Source organism: Crassostrea angulata, chromosome 1 (assembly GCF_025612915.1).
Source record: "Crassostrea angulata isolate pt1a10 chromosome 1, ASM2561291v2, whole genome shotgun sequence".
Classification (NCBI taxonomy): Eukaryota; Metazoa; Mollusca; class Bivalvia; order Ostreida; family Ostreidae; genus Magallana; species Magallana angulata.
In genome coordinates, this window is record NC_069111.1 from 988,132 (window position 1) to 999,294 (window position 11,163).

Sequence of the window (11,163 nt, forward strand, 5' to 3'; positions counted from 1 at the left end):
CTCAAAACTTCCGGAAAATCGGGGCTTTCTTACTGCATAGTAATTCCAGCAAGAAATCTCTCTCAAACCTATATGATAATCATTAAAATTCATGAACCTTAGCAACATTGACAAACCTTCAAATACCGCAACTCTCAATTTTACAAAAATATTAACAGGTACTTTATCTGAAATTTTCCCTTGCTAGCTATTAACTTAATAAGTACATTAACATTTTATGAAAAGACATTTTGTTTTATAAAGCTAATGCAATTCTGAGAAAAGTATACATATTGCAAATTCCTTTGAAGTTTAAGAAAAATATGGCCATTTAAGTGAACCCACCATTTCCACTTTCCTCCATTCAACACAGATTAATAGGGTTCTCCATAGAAAAACATCTTTACCTGGCCTTTCGAGAGCGATTTTTGTTTAATCTTCATTAATAAGAAACCTTGTTCAATACTACATATATCTACATGATATTATCACGATAAACGCATCACATAGAAATGACCTTGAATGTATACCCTCCCCCATCTTCTAAATTTCATAAAAAGTCATGGTTTGAAATCTTTTTACCTAATTTTATAAAACTTGCAGCAATTTGTTTGAGTCAATTCTCACACATATTTGAACACAATCATCAATGATACTAAAAATTTGATTTTTTTTTTTTTTGTTTATTGAATGATTTGTAGCACTTTAATTAACAAATATTAGGACACCTGTATGTCATTCCTTGTTTCAATGAGCAGAAGTTAACAATCATATTTTGAGAATATCTCATCTATTCTGGTTTCTAGTCTCCTTTTCAACATGCTTAAACAGTAAAACCTACAAGTTAGACATCTGCCTTATATTTAAATTCAATTCAAACAAACCCTGAAAGCTGGAGAAGACAGATGAAAATTCTATGAAAAATGTTCAAATTTGACAAGTTCTTCTACATTTTTTTATGCATATATACATTAATAAAAAGATAAAATTATGTTGTGTCTTGTTCATTTTAAAAGTAAATACATTGTATCATAGGCATTAATAGCACATGTTATTTCAATAATAAATTTACATATCCTACATGTAATCTTCATGTAGACAATTGGCAAAGGGGGAGGGGGTAATTTTTCAATTATGTAAACACATCTACCGGTGAATATAATTATAAAATACCAAAAAAAAAAACATGATTGCAGACTTTTATTGAAAAACAAAACTTCACAACTACTGTAAAAAATGTAAATGTCCTTTAACAGCTTTAACTTTGTTTGTCATTAATAAATTTCTTATCAACAAAAACCTAACAAGGCATGATGCTTTCTTAAAGTTTCATTTTTGTTCATGCATTATCCGATTTAATATGAATTACATGTACTGGTAAAAAGTCTGTTGAACACAAGGAATATGCATGTGGGTAGGGGTGAGAGGTTAACCTCAAGAGCTGAAACCACAAGAATCAACAGGTAAAAGCCATGTGTCCGCCATGTTGTAACAAGAGTCTGTTTTAGGCTGAAATTTAAAAAAAATCAATTAGCTGTGTTAACATACTAATAATAGCTGTGTTTACATTAACATATCCATAGTATTTCTGGAAAAAATACACTGACCATGCAGTGTAATAAGTATGAAATATCCCAATACATGACTAACATTTAGGCAGTATATACAGAAACAGAAATTTTCATATCAAGTCATAAATCATAACATCAAGGAATTTTCTTGTGCATAGACACATATCAGATTGAGAGAGAGAAAGAGAGAGAGAACACAAAGAGAGAGTTTGCTTTACTCATATTGCGACAGCATATGTCACTGCGACAGTCAATATTTCAATATGAAAAATAGAAATAGATATCACCCATTCAAACAGCATCAAATTATAATCTTCTGTTATACGATGTTTGTCAATTATACCGGTTTTCAAAAAAAAAAATTAAGGGAGGAGTTTTTGGTTTTATTATCAATACTATGCATATTAAATGTGCATGAATTTTCATGAACTATTTTACAAAGCTTTGTAATTCGGCTGCAAATATTAACATAGAAAAAAATGAGAGATTGATATCATATGCTTGTTTCAAAATTCAATGCACTTTTGATTTTTTTCCCCACTAGACAGAAATATTTCTGTTACAAAATTAGGTTATTCTCTGATGCTATGCCAAGATTGAAAGCAAGAGAGAGAGAGAGAGAGAGAGAGAGAGAGAGAGAGAGAGAGAGAGACACACACACACACAGAGAATTGGTTTTAGGATCATGAAGCAATTTCAGACTTCAGTCAAAATTTCAACCAGTCATAAAATAATGGTTTATCGTAAAATGACAATGGAAATTTGTAATTGACAACATTACATCAAAATACTTTTAATATAGCATTTCAATTTTGTCAGAGTTTTCAATTAAGAGACATCAAGACGGTTTACAATTTTTGACATACCGGTACATGTAAGTCTAAGTTTGCTTAATGATTCTAGGGCCAGACCACAGTATCAAGGATTTAAATCCACATATATTTGTCTTAATTTAAAATTGTTTACATACAGTGTAGATGTGATATATGCATGTAATGTTTACTTAAACATAAAATAATTGCTAGCGCTCTCGAGTGCTAGCAACTACGTTATTCTTTTTCACTGGAATACGCATGCTCAACTCCATAGTGGGGGATTATGGGAATACTGTAGATAAACAGTACCATTTGAATTGCGTTTTATCATCCTCACATGAAGTTTTGTGTTTTATTGAAAATGTAAAACAGTAGCTTAGGTCTTATAATGCAAAGTTATTTTAAATATTATAATAAATAGCTAGCTTTATCTTAAATTCCTTTAAGTTCAGAAAACAACCTCGGATATGTTTCCGAGCTTGCCGGATATGCCAGAAAGGCCCGAGAAGATACAATTGCTACACAACAGTACCAATGGTTCTTGAAAATTTTCATCTCGAAATTGAAATAACAGAAGAACCATAATGATTTAGGCACAGTCAATGAGCTATACCATTGCCGATGTGAAGCCCTCTCTAGATTCACAATTCTAAATTGAGACCCCACTCCAGCACAATTCCAGTACACCACTGTGCCTTCTAATTGTTAATTAATCAATTCAGGAATTTAAATCAATGATTTAGAAATCTGCTTCTGTGTTTTAGGATGGCTACGGCGCTAGCTCACCAATCTTTTTAAAAGATAAGCTTGTATGTATAAAAGATAAACTACACTAATTACAGCATTTTAGACTTGTGTATCTTGGGACCCCCAGCACGGTTTTACAGTGTACAGTATATGTAGTTCAATACGAAATAAGACAAACATATATTGGAAAAAAACGAAAAAAATTCCAAAAAGCGATGTGCAAAACCTGAACGTGTAAATATACTTGACCAAAACAATCCGAGATTCATCTGACTCTGATCCCCGCTTTTATATCGTGACGCACGTCACAATATAAAAAGCGGAGGTTACGAGGTTAGTCAGAGGAATCTCGGGTTACGCTGAAAAGTGCATTTTTTTTTGAAAGGACATAACCTATATTAAAACATACTGAAAGGACATAACCTATATTAAAACATACCTTAATAATCTCCCAAACGATAGTTGAGATGCATTTTCCACTATCGAAGTTTTGCAAGCCATGCATCATATGAAAATGTCGACACTTCGCTGTCAGCTGTTCGCAATCAAAACAAGGCGCGTTGACGTGACGAATCGTACGATACTCATTTCGGTGTTTGATATACATAGTACAATTCAACATGTATAACAAGCATTTATGCATTTATTTTGCAAGTAAATAATTATAATAAATCGGCCTAGGTATATTGAAATATTTCAAACTCTTCATTCAATGATCCAATGTCAGGATACGTGTTGTTCTACTATTCAACAACTGTCTGTGACGATTAGGTTAAGGCTTATATATCAACTTACGCTTTCATTAACTGTCAGCAACGTCTTTCTTGACTAATGGCTTTCAATTCCTTTTCACTGTTCTGCTGTTTTGCTGCTTCGTTTTTATTATATGTTTCTGGTAAAAAAAAATTGTCACTATTTTCCAAGCCAGCACACTCGACGTATAATAATCAATCAAATTAACGACATCGTTTCAATGAACACGCTGATTAACTATTTTATGATCAGCATGCATTTATCGATTTAATTTTGGTAACAGACTTTTGGTACGAGTTAATTTTACTTTGAACATAACGCTATTTTTTAAACCAAGGACGCGGAATCAAAATTTCCGGAAAAATCAATTTTTAAACCCCGATTACTCTGTAATGCATCGTCCGATTTTAAAACGGCTTTCAGTGTTAGATTCAGTTTGATAAGCTCTACAAAACACATATTCATTTTTGATTTGATCAGAAAATTCATTTTTTCGAAAAATTTGTTTCACTTCCGGTTTCGACCAGAAGTGACAGATTTTCATTTCGAGCCTTATTACAGAGGTAAATCGACCAAATCATAACCATTGAAAATTTCAAGCCTCTATCTTAAAGCGTTTTTGAGAAAAATCCCGGACAAAATGACTTTTTAAAATTTTTAAAAGTGACGTCACGTCAAAACGGAGTTGACGTTCTCTTTAAAACTTTCACATTATTGAGGGACGCTAACGTGCAAAAATCTCTGAAAATTTCATCAAAATCGGTTAAAACCCTTTTGAGTTATGAAGCAAAATAGGAGTCAGAAGAAAAGAAAAAGAATAATAATAATAATAATAAAAAGAAACCGAAGAATAACAAGAGGGTCTTCCGTTGAAAACGGAAGACCCTAAAAAGAAACCGAAGAATAACAAGAGGGTCTTCCGTTGGAAACGGAAGACCCTAATAATAAGACTAGAGCAAAGCTCGTTGCAAAGCAACGAGTGGGTCTTCCGTTAATGTTGGAAGTAAAGCTGTAAGTTCCTGTAAGAACCAGAGCTCTTATACCAATAGCAAGAAAAACTAAAATAAAAAGATGAAAAAAATCGAATTAGTCCTGGTACGACTTAACAAAATACGAATTATTTTAAGTACGACTTAACAAAAACCTTTCCGATTTCAAGAACGACTTACAAAAAAAACACGATTGTGTTTAAGTACGAATTAACAATTTCCGAATTATTTTAGGTACGAGTTAATTTATCTTTGAACACAACACTATTTCCTTAACCAAGAACGTGGAATCAAAATTTCCGGAAAACTCAATTTTTAAATCCCAATATCTCTGTAATTCATCGTCCGATTTTAAAACGGATATCAGTTTAAATTAAGCTTTATAAAAGCCCCTCTGTTGCTTTATGATTTATATCAAATTATTGATCAGAAAAGAGTTATTATAAAAAGACTTAGTAGCCCTTCAGGCCCTTAATTTGAAGGGTCGGCCCCCTTTTCTTGATATAAAAAAAAGGTCTTGCTAATATAAACATATTTTGTTCTAGAAGTGTTCATGAATTTTCAACCGTTCTCGAGATATATAAACAACCGTATTTTAGGGGCCGACTCTTTAACCCCTTACCGGGGCCACTAACAACAAAATGTTTGGTATCATATTGTTAAAAACATTATTTCTAACCACTTTTGTTCTACATTGCTTTTTAAAAAATATTTCTCCTTTTTCAGATATTAATGATCAAAATATTGAATTATGGCCCCTTGAAACCCCTAATTACATAATTTATGACTTAGGTATGGTACTGTATAGATGAACAGATGTACAAACAACATTTTTGCTTCTATATTTAATAACAAATTATTGTTCAGTAAAGAGTTATTGTAAGAAGACATTAGAGCCCTCCTGGCCCCTAATTTGAGGGGCCAGCCCCTTTTTCTTGATATCAAATGAAAGGTCTTGCAAATACAAACATATTTTGTTCTACAAGTGTTCAAGAAATGTTAACCGTTCTTGAGATATATGTACAAATATGTTTTAGGGGCCGACCCTTTAACTCCTAAATGGGGTCATAAACAAAAAACATTTAAGGTAGCATACTGTACAAAACATTATTTTGAGCAACTTTTGTTCTACATTGCTTTTAAAAATATTTCTCCTTTTTCAGATATTAATGATCAATGTTTTGAATTTCTGGCCCCTTGAAACCCCCCTACTTACGTAACATATGACTTAAGTATGGTATTGTATAGATAAACAGCCCAACAATGAACATTTTTGCTTATATAATTAATAACAAATTATTATTCAGTAAAGAGTTATTGTAAGAAGACTTTACAGCCCTCTTGGCCCCTAATTTGAGGGGCCAGCCCCTTTTTCTTGATATTAAACGAAAGCCCGTGTTATTTGAAACAACTTTTGCATTATATGTTTTAACAAAATATTTATACATCAAAAGATATCACAGAAAATGTGCAAAAATTTCGTGAAAAAATTTGGTGCTAATTTTCAGGTTCAGGCGAGCTTTGAGGCCTTGAGCAATTTTCATCATTGGAAGCATGGGGGTACATCTACATACATTCATCTACAATCCTTGAAAATTTCAAGCTTCTATCTTGGTTAGTTTCGGAGGAGATGCGTGGACAAAATGACCCTTAAAAATATACAAAATCGTCAATATCTGAAACCGGAAGTGACGTCATCATTTAAAAATTTTATAATATGTAGCGCCGATCATGCTTTATCTGTCCTGAAAATTTTGTGCGAATCGGTTGGATAGTTTTTGAGAAAAAGCGCTCATAAAAAGTCAGAAAAAGAAAAAAAAAGAATAACTAGAGCAAAGCTCGTTGCAAAGCAACGAGTGGGCCTTCCGTTAATGCCGGAAGTAAAGCTGGGGGTCCTGTAAGAAGCAGAGCTCTTAAACCAATAACACAGTAACTAAAATAAAAAGATGAAAAAATCGAATTATTCCTGGTTCGACTTAACAAAATCCGAATGATTTTAAGTACGAATTAACAAAAACCTTTCTGATTTCAAGAACGACTTAACAAAAAAATTCGGAATGTGTTCAAGTACGACTTAACAATTATTTTTGGTAGGAGATAATTTTATTTTGAACATTACGCTATTTTTTAAACCAAAGACGCGGAAACAAAATTTCCGGAAAAATCAATTTTTAAACCCCGATATCTCTATGATGCATCGTCCGATCTAAAAACGGATTTCAGTTTTAAATTAAGCTAAATAAAAGCTCCTTTGTTGCTTTATGATTATTATCAAATTATTGGTCAGAAAAGAGTTATTATAAAAACACTTAGTAGCCCTTCTGGCCCCTAATTTGAGGGGTCAGCCCCTTTTTCTTGTTATCAAATAAAAGGTACCGCTAATATAAACAAATTTTGTTCTACAAGTGTTCACGAATTGTAAACCTTTCTCGAAATATCTTAACAACTGTGTTTTAGGGGCTGACCCTTTAACCCTAACCGGGGCCACTAACAACAAAATGTTTGGTATCATATTGTTAAGAACATTATTTTTAACAACTTCTGTTATACATTGCTTTTCAAAATATTTCTCCTTTTTCAGATATTAATGATCAAAATTTTGAATTCTGGCCCCTTGAAACCCCTAATTACGTAATATATGACTTAGGTATGATAATTTATAGATAAACAGCTGTACAATGAGCATTTTTGCTTCTATAAATAATAACAAAATATTTTTCAGTAAAGAGTTATTATAAAAATACTTTAGAGTCCCCTTGGCCCCTAATATGAGGGGCCAACCCCTTATTCTTGATATCAAATTAAAGGTCTTGCAAATATAAACATATTTTGTTAGCCTCTCTCAAGATATCTGTATAAATGTGTTTTAGGGCCAACCCTTAAACTCCTTACTGGGGCCACCAACAACAAAATTTTAGTTTTCGTATTGTTGAGAACATTATTTTAAACAACTTTTGTTGTACAGTGCTATTCAAAATATTTCACCTTTTTCTGATAATAATGATAAAATTTTTCAACTTCGGCCCCTTGAAACCCCTAATTACGTAACATATGACCTAGGTATGGTACTGAATAGATAAACAGCTGTACAGTGAACATTTTTGCTTCTATAATTAATAACAAAATATTGTTCAGTAAAGAGTTATTGTAAAAAGAGTTTAGAGCGCCCGTGGCCCCTTATTTGAGGGGCCAGTCCCTTTTTCTTGATATCAAATTAAAGGTCTTGCAAAAATAACCATCTTTTGCATTACATGTGTTAACAAAATATTTATACATCAAAAGATATTACAGAAAATGTGCGAAAATTTCGTGAAAGAAATTGGTGCTAATTTTCAGGTTCAGGCGAGCTTCGAGGCCTTGAGCCATTTTCATAATTGGAAGCATGGGGGTACATCTACATACATTCATCTACAATCCCTGAAAATTTCAAGCTTCTCTCTTGATTAGTTTTGGAGGAGATGCGTGGACAAAATGACCCTTAAAAATTTACAAAATCGTCAATATCTGAAACCGGAAGTGACGTCATCATTTGAAAATTTAATAATATGTAGCACCGATCATGCTTTATCAGTCCTGAAAATTTTGTGCATATCGGTTGTATAGTTTTTGAGAAATTGCGCTTAAAAAAAGTCAGAAAAAGAAAAAAAAGAATAATAAAGAAAAAGAAACCGTAGAATAACAAGAGGGTCTTCCGTTGGAAACGGAAGACCCTAAATAAAGAAAAAGAAACCGTAGAATAACAAGAGGGTCTTCCGTTGGAAACGGAAGACCCTAATAAGAAACAGTAGAATAACAGAAGGGTTTTCCGTTGAAAAACGGAAAACCCTAATAAGAAATTTGAAATTTTTTCAGAATAATAGTAAGGTTTTCCGCTGAGAGCGGAAAACCTTAAAAACAACATGAATCCAAAGGAAGGAGGATCGCTCTTCTGCCTTCGACTTTCACTCTTTCTTGTATACTCGAGCTTTGCGGTCGCATCTTTTCAATATCGCAAATTCATACCCGCATGAATCACCAAAGTAAGCATTTTATTGTTTAAGTTAAGGTGGTATGGGGCACCTGGCGATATTAATGTGAATAAAAGTACATTATAATCAAAATGCTTTCATCGGTTTAGATTTTTTAAATTGTACAATATTTGCCAATACGTTAATTAAATTTTTTTGAAAAGGTAAAAATTGTAAAAGCCTCGAAGGATACGAACTCATGACGTACAGATTCGCAACCGACGCTTTAATTGATTGCGCTAAGCTGTTAGGTACATACTTGTGAAAGAAAAATTATATAGAATTAAATTGAATTTTTTGTTTATTTCGATAGGAAGCACGTCGCAATATGGAGGTGTTCCATACCACCTTAAAAGAAAGATGTAAATATAACCACGCGGGTTATGTATTTTTTCTCCAATGTCGCTTCCTTCATTCCCGCGTAAATCATCAAAGACAGCATTATATTGTTTAAGTGAAAATAATTAATAAATGTTTTCACTATTAATGCACAGCGACACAATCTATTTTGACAGCTGCGACGATTATAATAGCCGCCCCATGACCATAAACTTAATCACTGGTGAAATCCGTGCATCATTCACTGATTGGTTGCAGTTATCAAAATTGTGCGAAAAGTACCGATGAAATTAAAGTGATAATAATCAGCTGCAGGCATATAGCGGGGGGGGGGGGGGGGGGGGGAGGGGCAACAGAGATTTTTAAAGAAATATATAAATTTGAATTTGAGGCATCTGCCCCCCCCCCCCCCCACACACACACACACACACACATACTTTGTAAAAAAAAATGGTATGCATTTGGAAATGAACAAAATAAGCACTATAATGCAAGTTTGAGTAACTTTCAGACCCGATTAGCGAATTATGATTTTTTACTTGTGAATTGTGAAGTCTGCTCCCCCCCCCCCCCCCCCTCCACACAATTTCAAAAAAAACGATGCTACGTGCCTGAGCTGTGTGTATATTTTTTACCGTAATTTAATGTGTTTTTCAGTTATGTACTCACGAAGCGATTGGTAGTGGACTTTGATTACTAAATTTGAGACATACTGATTCTCAGTTGGCAGTGTGTGTACGTATATTAAAGTCCTCATTTGACGGTATATGTATCAATTTGACCTCATTTGAGATTGCATATATATATAAGAGTTTTTATTTTGACGGTACATTCTCTAAAAAATTTACGTTCGATCTCCGTGCGTTCAGTCGAGCGTCGCTAACCGTGCGCTCCTCGTTCACAAAGCGCTCGCGCTTACCGTTCATAAGGCGTTCACCATTCGCTCATCGTGCGTTAAACTTGTGTTCTCAAATCGTTCACTCAAATTTCATTAGTCATTGTCATTCGGAACTCCAAAGTGAAAAGATCGTTCTCAGAAAAAAAAGAAGATATGAAAACACTTGTATGCACGCGATGAAATCAAATTGAATTAATTCAGCGAGATCATCAGAAGCTGGAGTAACTATTGTAAAAACTAAAAACTTAAACCTACTACGAATTGTGCCGATGTCATATAACAACAAAGCCTGCCTTCAAAATACGCTCAATGCACATGTATCCGGGAATTCGTTACACGATTGACGAGGTACATTGTTTTGTTTTTATCTTCATAATGCTTTATTTACATTATCATCTGCAATACAAATGAATGTAAAATGAATCAAGTTTTCCAGTATGTCCAAGATCCCAGCGTGTTGTTAATTTTTAATAAATATGACGCAATAAAGAACACGTAAAATAAAAAGCCTTGAAAAAGATACAATATTTTTATAATTTATATTAAAGAATGATATATGTTTAAGTATATTTTCATATACAATAATATGCAATGCAGTTTTAAGATATTTTTAATAGCTCGCAAACATATATCGGTAAATAAAATGGTTTTTTTTTCCGCGATCTTGTCTTTATTTACTTCTTTGATATAATTCAATTTAAAAAATAATTCTCATAAAGAATTTAAAGTACAATACATATATTAAATTTATATTTTCTAATATTTAATGTATAGTCTAAAAAAGTGCTTCTTTTTTAAAATTGTTCCCTCCCACGACAGGAGAGAGATAAAGAAAGAGAGAAAGGTGTAAATGGAATTTAACATAAACGAACATGTATATCAATTACACTATCTCATCACAATTCATAAAATTTCAGTTTAAATAAAATTAATCGTTTAATGATAATGCTTAAATTCAATCAATTAGTTACAGGCGAGTCCACGTACTCCAGTCAATCAAAATCAGTTGTTCATTCCACAACAAATTACCACGTGCTGTTTGAAGTACGAGAGACACTAAAAAAA

The 11,163-nt window shown here is 32.9% G+C and overlaps 1 long non-coding RNA gene across 1 annotated transcript; it reads right to left on the bottom strand.

The window, feature by feature from the left end:
* Positions 1 to 1,164: 1,164 nt before the first annotated feature.
* On the bottom strand, positions 1,165 to 3,694 carry LOC128179581 (uncharacterized). The gene is made up of 2 exons (XR_008243106.1): positions 3,552 to 3,694; positions 1,165 to 1,488 (listed from the first exon to the last, which is right to left on the bottom strand). It is a non-coding gene; the product is annotated as an uncharacterized LOC128179581 (long non-coding RNA).
* Positions 3,695 to 11,163: the final 7,469 nt, after the last annotated feature.